At 37.5% G+C, this 16,810-nt stretch overlaps 1 long non-coding RNA gene across 1 annotated transcript; it reads left to right on the forward strand.

Moving 5' to 3' along the window:
• The first annotated feature begins 9,521 nt into the window (after nt 1–9,521).
• On the forward strand, nt 9,522–16,429 carry LOC137071846 (uncharacterized). The gene is made up of 3 exons (XR_010904523.1): nt 9,522–9,614; nt 10,365–10,482; nt 16,197–16,429. It is a non-coding gene; the product is annotated as an uncharacterized lncRNA (long non-coding RNA).
• The last annotated feature ends 381 nt before the right edge of the window (nt 16,430–16,810 follow it).

A 16,810-nucleotide genomic window follows, 5' to 3' on the forward strand; every position in this document is an offset into this window, starting at 1 on the left:
TGTTCACATCAATAAATATCCATGTTAGTGAAAATGTAGGATAAACTTTACTCACAACAGCATGTTATTTACACAAGTTTGGTAAGAACCTCTGAATCAGGTCATAAGGACTCACTCACGCACATAACTCAAAACAAGGGCTAGAGGTGAGCAGAGTACAACCTATTATGGGGGTAGTTGTAACACAATGATTTATAGGTTTCCACACATGCTAGCCTAACTAAACCATATCGGCACTATAGAGGAAAAAAAGGTGCCAAAATTCTAAAATCTTTGGAAAATATCACTGAACATTTATTTAACAGCAACAGTACATATCTTTCTGGTCATTTTTCATCTCAAGTTTTACTGCTGTTCTGCTATCATTTGAATCTGCAATCTGTTATTTAGCAGTTTGGAGACTTATTTGATGCTTTGCTAACGCATATGACATTAACCATGTTTAAATTGCACAGGAGGGGAAATGTTGTAACACTGCATTACTTGCAGAGCCTGATTTCACCCAGCGCAACATGTTCCTGGGTCAACATCTTTGTTGATTCTGGAAAAACATTTCAATCAACCAATCAGATTTCAGAGACAAGTTTATATCAAGTTTAGGTTTACAAACAGAGTTAGGTGTTTCTACATCAGTGTTATTCATCATTTCAATTAGTTTATTGGTAACACTTTACAATAAGGTTCATTATTTAACTACATTCGTTAACATGAACTAATGATGAACTGCGCTTATAAACCATTTATTTATCTTTGTTAATGTAAATTTCAACATTTACTAATGCATTATTAAAATCGTGTTAACATGTGAACTAACATGAACAAACCATGAACAGCTGAATTTTTATGAACTAACGTTAACAAAGATCAACTAATGCTGAATAGAGGTGTTGTTCAAGGTTAGTTCATGGTAAAGAATCCATTAACTAATGTTTACTAATACAACCTTAATGTAAAGTGTTACCAGTTTATTTTTTAATAATTAAAAAATGCCATTATTTCAGATAACATAGTAATGTTACAATGTTCCCCTCATAGACTGCAAGACAACAACCACTTTGAAGGCAGAGAAAGGTAGCAAAGAGATTGTTAAAATAGTCCATGTGACTACAGTGTTTACACATTAATGATATGAAGCGATGCGAATACCATTTGCGCATTAAAAAAACAAACAAAATGAATTACTATATTCATCAATCTCTTCTCTTTTGTTACACGATTCACATAAGCACCACAATGGATGCATGTAGTGCTCAGCTAAAAGTGAGCCACCGTTCTGTCGTTGGAAGCGAGAGAGACAGGACAAATTAGACATTGTTGAATAAAGTCATTTTATTTGTTTTGTTTTTTGACCGCATTCTCGTTGCTTTAAAACATTAAGGTTGAGCCACTGTAGTCACATGGACCAGTGGCGGCTCCAGAGATTTTCTGTTGCAGGTGCTATGGGGATGCTTAACACTTAAGAGAAGGTGCTTTGAATTTTGCGGCATCATTATGGCATTATGGAGTCGCATTGGACCACCCTGGTTTAAATTAATACGTACACACCCGCCCTATATATATATATATATATATATATATATATATATATATATATATATATATATATATATATATATATATATATATATATATATATATATATATATATAATAATATACTTTATTTGTAAAGCCCTTTTCATAGTTAAAAACAATCCCAAAGTGCTAATTATATATCTATATATATCTATCTATATATATATATCTATCTATATATATATATATATATATATATAGATATATCTATCTATATATATATCTATATATATATATATATATATATATATATATATATATATATATATATATATATATATATATATATATATATATATATATATAGATATATAATTAATTAATATTAAATATAATATAATTCTGGGCTCTCTTGAGGATGGTTGCTAATATCACCTGCAGCTCAAACCGTAACCATAGTTGCCAAGTCCGCGTGTTACGTGACTTTGGGCTTCTTTTTGGGCAAGTCGTGTTAAAAATCTTGAGTCGTGGGTTGCGTTTTTTTGGGCTTATTTTTTAAAATGTGTTTGCTTGTTAGGAAAATATGACAAGCAACTTTGTTTCTTAATAGTTGCTGTTTTCCCCAGTACATTGCTGACACGGTCTTCTCACAGCTAATGGCCATTCAATGCAACGATACTGCAATTCGTCCTCATACATCCCGCCTCGCTCCTCATTGAAGAAAAATCGCGTTCAACGTGCACTGATAGTTCGTAGACGTAAATAGACAAATACATTTTTTGTTTTACAAACAATACAACCAGAAGACATGTACAGAGACGGAGGAAACGGAGGAGGCACCTAATTTACCGATTTAAAAAAAAAAAGATAATAATAGATTTTTTTTATAATGTACTTTTTAATTCCGAAGAATCTCAATGTATTTATTATTACAGGCTATGATAAAACAATAAAATAAAATGTGTGCATGTTCACCACTGCTAATGTGTGCACTAACTCCGACTATGGGTTACCATAATTAGCCTTCACATCACTTTTTCCATCTCCAAACCTCTTCTGTTCACAGCCTTTATTGCAATTTGAATAATTTTGTAATATCACATCTGTTTTTGCTTTTCAAACTCTGAAAGGTTTCAATTTAATAGCAGGCTCATTTATTGATAAATTGTTGATCATAAATTATATTGATAATAATATAGTAATATTGGGCTTGTGTTTGAAGCTGCAGTTGATTATTTATCTCGTGAGAGTTGGCAACACTGACTGACTGTAACGTTAGCATCCTCAATGAAAACCGCCGCCGCCGATTCTCTGTCTTTAAGTTCATCCCAGGAATTTTCTTGTTCTTGAGGCTCTGTGATGACGAGTGTTGTGTCTGCACCTTCACAGTCTCGTTTCTCGTTTCAGGATATGACTCAGAACGTGGACGTTTAGGGAGCAAAAAACGATCCAATTTGGTGTAACGTTATTTTACTTTGCTAAAACTCGCTATCAAAAACAAGCTCAGAGGTTCGCGGGCGCCGAGCCCATTGGCCAAAGATGATCACCTGTTTGGGCCTCATGTATTTAAGAATAATATATAATTTTAAATTATTATTTAATTCCTATTTTAAAAACATGAGAGAATATTCAAACATGACTTTAAAATATGAATATAAAAAATTACAGACATTTCTTGGGGGTGCTGGGCAGGTGCTATGACTAATATAGGGGGAGCTGCAGCACCACCTAGCCCCCCCCTGGCGCCGCCACTGACATGGACTATTTTAGCGATGTCTTTACTACCTTTCTGGGCCTTGAAAGTGGCCATTGTGATGCTGTGGTGTAAAAAGCTCGTAGATTAAATCAAATATATCTTAATTTGTGTTTCGAGAATGGACGAAGGTCTTACTGGTTTGGAACGCCATGTAATGAATGATAGAAATTACATTTTTGGGTGAACTAACCCTTTAATATTTATCTATTACGGGTCCTATTTAGGAGACAGTGATCATATCCCAGATAGCAAGCGGATGTGGGCCACTTCAGGCAATGATGCGGCACTGCAGGCCTTCTTATGGCCCGGATAAAATGTATGTGAGCCTGATGTGGCCCACAAGTAAAATGGCAAATATGGCCCAAATATTTTAAATCACATGTGGGCCTTTTTAGGCAAAGATGCGGCACTCATGGCAATGTGTAATCTGAATATGAGCCTAAAGTGGCCCATATGATAATTAATGAATATGGCCCAAATATCACAAACCAAATGTGGGCCACCTATGGGAAAAATCTGGCAAAACCGACAATGACTAATCTGGGTGTAAACCAAATATGGCCCGCATATGTTGCAGCAAATGTGGCCCAGTTATGTTATAACATATCTGGGCCAGTTTTGGCACATATGAGGGACAGTAATCACTGGCAAATCTGAATGTGAACCTAAAGTGGCCCACACTTGGCAAAGAAAATAAGGCCCAAATACTTTATATCAAATTTGGGCCACATTTGGCATATATATGGCAAAGTCAGCACTGGCTAACCAAGGTGTGAGCCTAAACTGGCCCACACATAGTGCAGCAAATAAGGCCCAATTATGTTAAAACATATCTGGGCCATTTTTGGCAAAGGTGAGGGACAGTAATCACTGGCGAATCTGAATCTGAACCTAAAGTGGGCCACACATGGAATTTGCAAATATGGCCTGGATACATTACACAAAATTTGGGCCACATTTGGCAAATGTATGGCAAAGTCAGCACTGGCTAACCAGGGTGTAAACCTAAACTGGCCCACATATAATGCAGCAAATGCGTCCCAATTAAGTAAAAAACACCTGGCCCAGTTTTGGCAAAGATGAGGGACATTGATCACTGACGAATCTGAATGTGAACCTATTGTGGCCCACACATGGCAGAGCAAATATGGGCCGAATACATCACAGCAAATTTGGGCCACATTTGGAAAATATATGGCAAAGTCAGCACTGGCTAACCAGGGAGTGAACCTAAACTGGCCCACATTAAGTGCAGCAAATGAGGCCCAATTATGTTAAAACATATCTGGGCCAGTTTTGGCAAAGGTGAGGGACAGTAATCACGAACAAATCTGAATGTGAACCTAAGGTGGCCCACACATGGTATAGCAAATATGGCCCGAATACATTACATCAAATTTGGGCCACATTTGGCAAATATATGGCAAAGCCAGCACTGGCTAACCAGGGTGTACACCTAAACTGGCCCACATTGAGTGCAGCAGATGAGGCCCGATTATGGTAAAACCTATCTGGGCCAGTTTTGGCAAAGGTGAGGGATAGTAATCACTTTCAAATCTGAATGTGAACCTAAAGTGGGCCACATATGGCATAGCAAATATGGCTCGAACACATTACACCAAATTTGGGCCACATTTGGCAAATTTATGGCAAAGTCAGCACTGGCCAACCAGGGTGTGAACCTAAACTGGCCCACATATAATGCAACAAATGTGGACCAGTTTTCTTAAAAAATATCTGGGCCACTTTTGGCAAAGATGAGGGACAGTAATCACTAACCAATCTGAATGTGAACCTAAAGTGGCCCACACATGGCATAGCAAATATGGCCTGAATACATTACATCAAATTTGGGCCACATTTGGCAAATATATGGCAAAGTCAACACTGGCTAACCAGAATGTGAGCCTAAACTGGCCCACATATAATGCAGCAAATGTGGCCCAGTTTTCTTAAAAACATATCTGGGCCAGTTTTGGAGAAGGTGAGGGACAGTAATCACTAACAAATCTGAATGTGAACCTATGGTGGCCCAGACATGGCATAGCAAATATGGGCCGAATAAATTACACCAAATTTGGGCCAGATTTGGAAAATATATGGCAAAGTCAACACTGGCTAACCAGGGTGTAAACCTAAACTGGCCCACATTAAGTGCTGCAAATGTGGCCCAATTATGTTAAAACATATCTGGGCCAGTTTTGGCAAAGGTGAGGGATAGAAATCACTCGGAAATCTGAATTTGAACCTAAAGTGGCCCACACATGGCATAGCAAATATGGCCCGAATACATTACACCCAATTTGGGCCACATTTGGAAAATATATGGCAAAGTCAACACTGGCCAACCAGGGCTTGAACCTAAACTGGCCCACATTAAGTGCTGCAAATGTGGCCCAATTATGTTAAAACATATCTGGGCCAGTTTTGGCAAAGGTGAGGGATAGTAATCACTCGCAAATCTGAATATGAACCTAAAGTGGGCCACACATGGCATAGCAAATATGGCCCGAATACATTACATCAAATTTGGGCCACATTTGGCAAAAGTACAGCAAAGTCAGCACTTACTAACCAGGATGTGAGCCTAAACTGGCCCACATTAAGTGCTGCAAATGTGGCCCAATTATGTTAAAACATATCTGGGCCATTTTTGGTAAAGGTGAGGGATAGAAATCCCTCGCAAATCTGAATATGAACCTAAAGTGGGCCACACATGGCATAGCAAATATGGCCCGAATACATTACACCAAATTTGGGCCACATTTGGCAAAAGTACAGCAAAGTCAGCACTGGCTAACCAGGATGTGAGCCTAAACTGGCCCACATATAATGCAGCAAATGTGGCCCAGTTTTCTTAAAAAAATATCTGGGCCAGTTTTGGCAAAGGTGAGGGATAGAAATCACTCGCAAATCTGAATATGAACCTAAAGTGGGCCACACATGGCATAGCAAATATGGCCCGAATACATTACACCAAATTTGGGCCACATTTGGCAAAAGTACAGCAAAGTCAGCACTGGCTAACCAGGATGTGAGCCTAAACTGGCCCACATATAATGCAGCAAATGTGGCCCAGTTTTCTTAAAAAATATCCAGGCCAGTTTTGGCAAAGGTGAGGGACAGTAATCCCTCGTGAATCTGAATATGAACCTAAAGTGGCCCATACATGGCATAGCAAATATGGCCTGCACATAATACACCAACTTTGGGCCACATTTGGCAAAAGTACAAAGTCAGCACTGGCTAACCAGAGCGTGAGCCTAAACTGGCCCACATATTATGCAGCAAATGTGGCCCAGTTTTATTAAAAAATATCTGGGCCAGTTTTGGCCAATAGGGACAGTAAATCTGATTGTGACCCTAAAGTGGCCCAGACATGGCATAGCCAATATGGCCAGAATACATTACACCAAATTAAGGCCACATTTGGCAAATATATGGCAAAGTCAGCACTGGCTAACCAGGCTGTAAACCTAAACTGGCCCATAAATAGTGCAGCAAATGAGGCCCAATTATGTTAAAACATATCTGGGGCAGTTTTGGCAAAGGTGAGGGACAGTAATCACTGGCAAATCTGAATGTGAACCTAAAGTGGCCCAGACATGGCATAGCAAATATGGCCCAAATACATTACACCAAATTTGGGCCACATTTGTTAAATGTACAGCAAAGTCAGCACTGGCTAACCAGCGTGTAAGCCTGTTAATAGTTAATAACATTTACAGCCATGTTTGCCAAATATACAGTACAGTTGACATGTAGCCTGACAAGCCAGACCCACATCAAGATGTTTGGTCTGGAAACTCATCATTGACAGCTCAATCAGAGGGGCGGATAAACGGCTGTCTGTCAAACTCCCTCTGCACGCGATAGGATAGCGCTACAACCAACCAGAGCAACGAAGGTGAAGCAGAGCTCGCTGACTGATTAAACATTCGCCATATCCAGTCGGCAAAACTCCGAACACATCTTCCCTTCTTAAGAATGACTTCAGTGCTGTTCTTTGTTCTTTTCTCAGAGAAAAGCTTAACTCCAAGTCTTCTAGAGTCGCGGTCAAAGCTGATTCGAAAGACCGCCGTTCGCCAGTTTCTGTGTTACTAGAAGCACGCAAACGCAACTCAGCCGCAGTCATTATGGCCCCGCCCGCCGACTCTATACATGATGTGATTGGCACGGCAAGAGTTTGGCGTTTACAGCTCAGAAGGGTATTGAGAGTTGCTAGACGACACTCGCGGCAGATTAGATTTGCTGCCGCTAGGGTGTGTCTAGATTTCTAGGCTAGTTGACATGGAAAATATGCCATAAATATAATTACAGTTAATTTAGATGTATAGCTAAAAATGCCCACATTTGAAAATATGGCATAATACTTTGTAACGAAATTGGGCTATGTTTGATAGGATGCAACTCTTAATTGTACAGTTTAATCTGGACAAAAAGACTATATCAGTTGTGGATTGGCCTGCCTTGTGATAAAAAAAGTACATAACTTTAATTGTGTGTGTGTGTGTGTGTGAGGTGTGTGTGTGTGGGCATGTTTTTGTTAAATATCAGGACACTGATTAAATGTGTATTATGACATGGGTATGACACATGTGGGAGAGGGTGAAATATGAGGACATTACCCATGACCCCATTTTTCAAAATGCTTATAAATCATACAGGATGAGTTTTTTTTGTTTATTGAGAAAATAAAAATGCAGAATGTTTCCTGTGATGGGTAGGTTTAGGGGCAATGTGTGTGTGTGTGTGTGTGTTTGTGTGTGTGTGTGTGTGTGTGTGTGTGTGTGTGTGTACTTGTTTATATTATATTGTAGGGACCAAACAATGTCATATAAACCTGAGTTCACCAGCCAGCGGTCCCCACAATGTAAACGGATTCATAAACATACTATGTTTTTTGAAAATGTAAAACTGCAGCATGTTTCCTGTGATTAGGGGTAGGGGCAGTGTAGGGGGATATAATGTACAGTGTAAAATCCATTACGCTTATGGAAAGTCCCCACAATTCACACAAAAAACAATGTGTGTGTGTGTGTGTGTGTGTGGGCTAGGTAAACCCTATGTTATGGGGACACAAAAATGGCAATATTTGAAATCCTTGTCCATGTGGGGATGTTTTTGGTCTCTATGAAGAAAACTAAATTAAAAATTATGCTTTTTGAAATTTAAAAAAAAAGTTTAGATTTCTCTGTGAAGGGTAGAAGTTTTAGGGGTAGGTTTAGTGTAGGGTGATACAATATACAGTTTTTACAGTATAAAAATCATGTTTGTGTGTATACTGTGTACACACAGACAGCTACAGTAGGTTGAAAATGTGTGTGTGTGTGTGTGTGCGTGTGTGTGTGTCTGATTATGAATTGTTTGCAACAGGTCAAATTTGTGAACTGTTTTTAATGGTCCTGACTTGAATATTTGGCTGAGATACATTTTGAGTTGCTGTATGTGAAAATCTTTGTCATGATTTTAAGTAGGACATATTCCTGGGTCAACATATGCATATATTTATCCTGGAACACAATTCCTAACCCCCTAACCCTAACCTAACCCAGAGGGAAATGATAGGTAAATAACTAGCACCAAACCCTGCATTTAAACATAAACTTGACATAAACTTTAAGCTTGTCACTGAAATATGATTTGTTGATTGGAATGCAGGATTAACAATGTTATAAATATCCAGAAACAGTCTTGTTGAAATCACATTCACCTGTAAATGTATGGAACTAAGGCAGTGTCATCTTATAAACCGCTTCAAGTGACCCTGATATTCTAAATTATTATAAATAAAATACTCAATTTGTCTTTCATTTTTGCTAAATATTGACTTAAATATTGAATATTATCTATATCATATATGTCCTGTCCTATAACCTGTCAGTATATTAATTGAGATATGCATTTAAGAGTAGGCTAAATGAATGACAAATCAGCAAAACCTGCTATGAGAACATTTTATTGTTATTTTGAAGCCAACTTTTTTCAACCCTTTTTTTTTTGTTATGCTTTCATTACAAAAAACATTTTTTATCCCTTGCTAGAATATATATATATATATATATATATATATATATATATATATATATATATATATATATATATATATATATATATATATATATATATATATATATATATATATATATATATATATATATATATATATATATATATATATATATATATATATATATATATATTTAAAATCAACTGGTTCGAGTTCCTATTTCCGGCCCTTTAAATTTAAAAAATAGCCGCGGAAAAGGCGCCCAAAAGACGGAGCTGCAGAGGGGGATTATTGTTTGGAGATTTGACGGTGGAAAACGGCAAAGAAAGTTAAGGTAAGATTTAATTAAAAAAATATTGCTTCGTTTTGGGGATTGCTTCGTTATATTCAGTTGGAGTAACTTACTGCATGTTATGTGATATTAAAACGTTAGCTAATGAAAGCTACAATTGTTAGCAAACACATAAGTTATTTTGTCAATTCAAAACTTTTGCCATTGCCTGAAGGATTTTGTAAGTGACATAACGTTAGCAATTCAAGTTGATTATCGTTAGTTCACCTCTCTTTCATACATTTGTCACGTGATTTTTGATAATTACTAACTGCTAAATAAATGGTGATAAAATATTAATATCTGTCTCATTGCTGTACTAACGTTAGTCTATGCGGCTCTCACGTGACAAAAGTATGAACAAGGCACGTTACCAGAATAACCTAAATCCTAGTTTTTATTATCATTATTTTATTATTTATTTTAAATATGAAGTTGTTATCAAAGTTTGCGCTACTTGACGTGATTGCTAAATGATTTAAAGATCCAAGTCAGTAAAATGATCTGATCTTCCCATCACTAACGTTATAAAGAAGTCCTTCGAACTGAAAATCACATTGTCTTCTGCTGAAAAAAAAGCATAGACCAGCATGATTTCACTTTCACTCACTGTATACCAACCTGCAGTCAGTTCTGTATGGTCAACGTATTTTCCCAATTATAATGTTATAATTATAATGTATAATTTGAAATGCATCTATGTATAAATTTGACATTAAACTGCACTAACTAGTTGTATTACTTGTATTACAGAAACAACAGGATCACAGAGCAAGCGAGTAAGCTGTAGAATCCCACTTCAACAGATGGCTTCAAATTGCAAGTGAGACAGAGGGAGAAGAGAAAAGGAGTAACGAAAATGGACACGCAAGTAATTTACACGGTCTATTTTACTAATTGTTTGTAATCATTTGGAGTAAATCCGGGACTACACTTCACTTCACTTGTTAGGTCTATCTCATCTATTTCATCTTTGTTAATAAAAATTAGAAGAAATATGCAATAAAAAACAGTAATAGAAACTGTATATACATATATATATATTTTAGGGATGCAACAATACAGTTAGTCCATGGTTCAATACATAACCTTACTTTGGTTTTTAACCACGGTTTTCCGGTTCGGTTCGGGGTTTTTTTTTTTGCTCTTCTATTCTTAGGTGACAGGAACAGAAAAAGGTTAAGGAGAAAATGTTTTTTATTGCAATACTCTTTCTTTATTTTACTTAAAAGACTTGAAAACCCTTACTTAAACTTAAAACTTTACATAAAAAAATATATACACATTCCCAGTGTATTGTATTAAATAAAATAAATATATATAAAGATTTACAGTGGCAGCTCAGAGATGTACAGTAGCATTTAAGTATGAAATTGAATGAATAAATGTAGAGTATAAACGTAAATGCGGGTAAACACCCTTAACTTTAGTGCATATGATTGGATATTTGCTCAAATCAGCGCATAGACTCAGGCAAACCATTAAAAAAAGAGCAGAATATTCAAGGGGGAGGAATATTCAAGGGGGTAATCTAACGCTCGGAAAGCGTTCCACCCATAGGGTGTTTAAATATTTTCTCCCGTTGCTTTTGGCTCACTATGGGCTTCTCCCCATTCTTCTCCCTTGACTTGATCAGACCATTGCTAACCAAGCCATCACCTGCTGTTAGCATCCCATTGACTCCCATTCATTTTTGCGTCTTTGACAGTGAATAACTTTACATCAGAGGCGTTTAAAGACTCAATTTGTCCATTGTTTATTTCTAAAGAAACTCGACAATGCATAAAAGGCTCCGTTACCTTGTATCTTACACTATCGCCCCGTAGAAGCTGTTTTTGTAAAAATAGGCTAACTATTGCGTCATAACCAACGCGACTCTGTCGCACAGTTGAGAAATTACCGTATAGACCTGAGGAGACGCTCACAGGCAATCTTTACTGTCCATGAGACAGTCGGGGGGACGTGGAGACATAAAGTCAAGGGAGAAGAAATGGGGAGAAGCCCATAGAGAACCAAAAGCAACGGGAGAAAATATTTAAACAATGTGATTCAGATTTCACTTTCCACATCTACTAGAAGACCTACAGCTGTCAGACAGGAGGCTCACGTCACATCTACGTCCTCAAGCTCAGTCTGAGTCTGCGCAGTTCGCTCAGCCATCAGGAAGTGAGTGCCTCTGATTGGCCTCATTTTCCGCCGTTGAAGTCAATGGGATAGCTCTGTCCATTTCTTTTACTGTCTATGGGAATATTTCAAACGGGGGGAAATGGAAATAAATAATTAAATGCAAAACCGAAAAAAAACACAATTCACCAGCGCATATTGAACCATGAATGCGTACCTAACGGTTCAATATTATATTGAGTATTGTGGCATCCCTAATATATATATATATATATATATATATATATATATATATATATATATATATATATATATATATATATATATATATATATATATATATACAGCTCTGAAAAAAATTAAGAGACCACTGCAAAAAAACTAGTCCTCAGAGTTGGGGAACATTGTCAGAGCAGAAGGAAGCATGTTTTCTTCTACACTCTAAACACGCTGAGTTAATAACAACCCAAGTTGGGTTGAAAATGGACAAACCCTGAAATTGGGTTGTTTGAACCCAGTGAATGGACCTTTTCAAACAACTCAATGTGTGGGTTTGTCCATTTTCAACCCAACTTGGGTTGTTATTAACCCAGCATTTTGTAGACTGTAGGACAACCTTGTACGTGGTTTAATTCATGCGTCCTTCACAAAGACAAGTCTGCCCAATTCAAGCATTGCTGAAGCACTCCCAGATCATCACCGATCCTCCACCAAGTTTCACAGTGGGTGTGAGACACTGTGGCTTGTAGGCCTCTCCAGGTCTCCGTCTAACCATCAGAAGACCATGTGTTGGACAAAGCTGAAAATTGGACTCATCAGAGAAGATGACCATACTCCAGTCCTCTACAGTCCAATCCTTATGGTCTCTTGCAAACCTCAGCCTGGCTTTTCTTTGCTTCTCATTGATGAAGGGCTTTTTTCTAGCTTTCCACAACTTCAGCCCTGTCCACTGGGAGCCTGTTTCGAACTGTCCTCGCCGTGAACTTCACCCCAACTGCCTTTTGCCATTCTTTTTGTAGGTCACCTGAGGTCATCCTATGGTTGTTGAGTGACATTCGAATGAGTTGGTGGTCATTCCAGTCAGTGTAGAGTTATTTTCGCCCTCTGCCAGTCTGTAACTTTGTTGTCCCCAATGTCTGCTGCTTGACCTTGTTCTTATGAACCGCCGTCTTTAAAATTTTAAGGATGGAAGCAACCCGACGCTCACTGTATCCCTATGCCAGTAAAGCCAGAATATACTTGTAGGCTTCCATACTAGTAGAGATGCTGATTTAAGAAAAAAATTGCAGTGGTCTCTTAATTTTTTTTTCTCCCAGAGCTGTATAGATATTGTAGTGTTTTACTTATCTAAACGTTTTAGGGAAGAAAAACAAATAATCAAATAAAATAAAAATCAATGTTTAGTCTTTAGTGTGTTTATTACAAATGAATTGATCATTATTAAAGCTACAAATGTAGTTCAGTTAAGAACAGTGAGTGATTACCTTTTTTCTTTTATTGTTTCATTCACATAAATATAAAGACCTAATTCACAGATCTAATATAATGTTAGACATCATTTCCCCAACTGCTCCCCAAATGTTCACTTAAAACTGCATTAAGTTAGCCTGACAAGCCAGAGCCACATCAGGAAGTTAGCTCTGGGAACTCACCATTGACAGGGCTCAGTCCGAGGGGCGGGATAAACGGTTGTCTTTCAAACTACCTCTGCACGCGATAGGATAGCGCTACAACCAACCTTCTCGGAACCTTCTCTGCCATCATTATGTTAAGCCCCGCCCACTGGCTCTACACACAATGTGTTTGGCCTGACCAGAGTTTGGTTTTTACAGCTCAGAAGTGTATTTAGAGTTGCTAGACTAAACTCATGGCAAATTAGATTTGCTGCCGCTAGGGTGCATCTAGATTTGTAAAATAGCATTATGTAACATTTGCAGTAAGATATCCCAAAACCACTAGGCCAATACTACATATTTTGTTCAGTTGAGAACCTTCAATATCCCAAATGTTTCCAACTATTTGTAAATCGTGAGAAAATTGCTATTTTAACCAAGGAACCGGGACGTGTGAGGGCGTCGCCTAACGATGTCATCATATCTCTTAACCCTCGGTTTCTGGTTTTATTCTGCTGATGCGCTTTACTCCGACTGTAGTGTTAACAAGTGTCACAGCAGCCGCTGAGTGAACGCACAGAGTAACGTCATAACATAATTTAAAACTCACTCAAATGTGTTATATGATAAACAGAGCTGCGTTACCTCATACTCATTACCAGAAAAGCAGAAATAGTGCCGGCGACTATGGCATAATCAACGTTTTTGGCGCTGCTCGTGAGGCTTGTGTTGTTCATCTCATTAACAATCACTCCAGCAGCCTTGCTCAGCTCCACAACACTCGCTCCTGCTCTGCTTCACACTGCAGTAACGTTAATAGGGATGTAATGATAAATTGTTATATCGCATTAATAAAATGTGACTATATGTATCGTTGATGGAAACGATATGATTTGCAATATAGTTGTTTTATCCAAGGCTCAACTTGCTGTAGTAAGCCTATTTATAAGGTACAATTTACCCAGACACAAATTTACAAATGTACCTCAAATGTAAATTCTGTCATAATTCTCACCATAATGTCGTTTTTCGTTTAACTTCCAAACACAAATGAAGATATTCTTTATGAAACCCATTTTAAAGTCCATTACTCTCAAACTTAAACGATGCAAAAAATAAAGTAATCAAGTGGTCTAATCCAAATCTTCTGAAATCTTCAAGTCTTCTGAATAGACACAATGGCTTTATGTGGTGAAAATATTTAAAGCTACACTGTGTGATAATTTCCCCCATCTAGTGGTGAAAAGGTATTTGACCAACCAGTGATTATTAGTTTCTGTTCCTCTCAATTCCGATTTTGTTTTAACTCTTACAGTGGCCAATTTAGTCCAAGATTAACATGGCATCCAGTTCAACCTCGTCCATGAGTGCCATCGAGTGTTAAAACGCGAAAGGCGAAGCTTGAATTTACGGGTATGTCCCTCTTTGGCTAATGTACTTTAAGATGGAGGGGCAACATGACGACCGGCATTCGAACCCCTCACCCGTATGTATTTTCAATGGCATATTATAAACTTACGAGAATACTTTATTACTTGAAAGAAGTGCATTACATCACATTACATACATTAATGAGCACATATTTTTGAAAGAACTAAGTGTTTTTAGCTAAGAATAAACTAAAAAAGTTACACAGTGTAGCTTTAACACAGTGAACATTCTGTAGTAAACACAGACGTTCAAATGATTGCGTGACGTGCGAAAACAACATGAAAGTGAGTTAAAATTCTTGGATGAGCTAAACATTTACAGTTTGAGAGCGGCCATTTTGACACACTTTCTTGCGATTAGAACTGTGATTGATTGCATTGATCATCTGAAATGTATGCACTGCTGGAATGACCCTCTTCAAAGTGAGAGCGCAAACATTATTTAAAGTGGCACTCCTCCAAAGTCAAAGCGCAAACACCATTTAAAGCGGCAATCCTTAGTGAAAGCGCAAACATAATTTAAATCACCAGATCACATTTAGTTTTAGTAGTATGATTATTCAAAGCAGTTTAGATGGTTCATTCTTATACTGCATTAATAGCAGGAACAGCAGGACATAGCGAGCATGAGCAATGCTGCCTGCATTGAAAGTGTGAGTAATTCGTGAGGGATTTTTGTTTTTTAATTTACAGAGTTTCAGTGACACTATTACATTAATAATCTCATTACATAAAATCATACAATGACAAAACATAATGTTAAATATAATTAATAATAATGCAATGGGGGAATATTTGTGGGTCCTGATAATAATACACAAATAATAATATAATAACAATAAAAAAGTTCAAAATAAAAATAAAAACTTTATTTCGGCTTATCGGGATACATATCGTATCGGGATACATATCGTGTCGGGAGTTCAGTATCGAGATACATATTTAATCGTGACACGAGTGTATCGTTACACCCCTAAACGTTAATAATCACTTCCATGAACATGATTTCTGAGTCCTATCCCGATTTTTTTCCTACCGGCTGTGAGGTGAAGACCACATGTCCCAAGATCTTTCCCAAAACTGACCTGATTGTCGCTTGTGCAGATTAATATTAAGATCTGTTTGATCTTTCTGAATTGTAGAAAATAACCAAATGATACAAGGATCAGCAGTTGTTTCTGCACTGAAAGTAAATCCAGACACAATTAAAATCAACGTTTGGGAAGCCAAATTTTCAGTATTTTTTGTACAAAATAATAAATCATGTCAATAAAACCCTAATTTTAGTGTTTAGGATGTTATAATCTATATACATAAAAGTGACATACACATTTTTATATAAATATGGCAGCGATAAGGTACAGTAATGGTTTTATTTGGTGTATTCTTTGCTAACAATCTCTCATTCTTATCCCGAGGTTACCATTGTCAGCTGGATCTGCTCCAAATCCAGATCAGATGGTGGACCTGCACCTAGACATCAACGCAGCCCTAAATGTCAACAGATAACATGTCAACTAGACAACTCCTAGAGACGGATCCCCTGTGAGGAACTTGCTAACAGCCATCAACACAGATCCTCTGTCCTCTGCACAGACCCCTAAGGCCAGCTTCAACTCCATGTCGGCATGTTGTATCCTGATCTTCAAGCTGGTGGATCTAGATAAAATATTCTGAATTATTGCAATCCATAGTCTGACTTGTAATGCAGCCTGAATCATATTCACACCATGTTCGTTGGCCAGAGACAACTGGTCCCCCAACTCAGCCTGGTTTCTACCAAGGGTTTTTTCTTCTCCATTTCTGTCACCTGAAGGATTTTGGGTTCCTTGCCACTGTCGCCTTAGGCTTGCTTAGTTTGGGACGCTTAATATTCTACAATAGGGGTGGGCTATATAATGGTAGATATGATTAACTAGTAGAAATGTATCAACTGCTACTGATTTTGGACCATCATCTCTATCGTAGTTACGTTGCTGTTCTGCTTGTGTGGTAATGAAATCTTATCATCTGCCTGCATTTTTAAGCATTA

This window comes from Pseudorasbora parva, chromosome 3 (assembly GCF_024679245.1).
Source record: "Pseudorasbora parva isolate DD20220531a chromosome 3, ASM2467924v1, whole genome shotgun sequence".
Classification (NCBI taxonomy): Eukaryota; Metazoa; Chordata; class Actinopteri; order Cypriniformes; family Gobionidae; genus Pseudorasbora; species Pseudorasbora parva.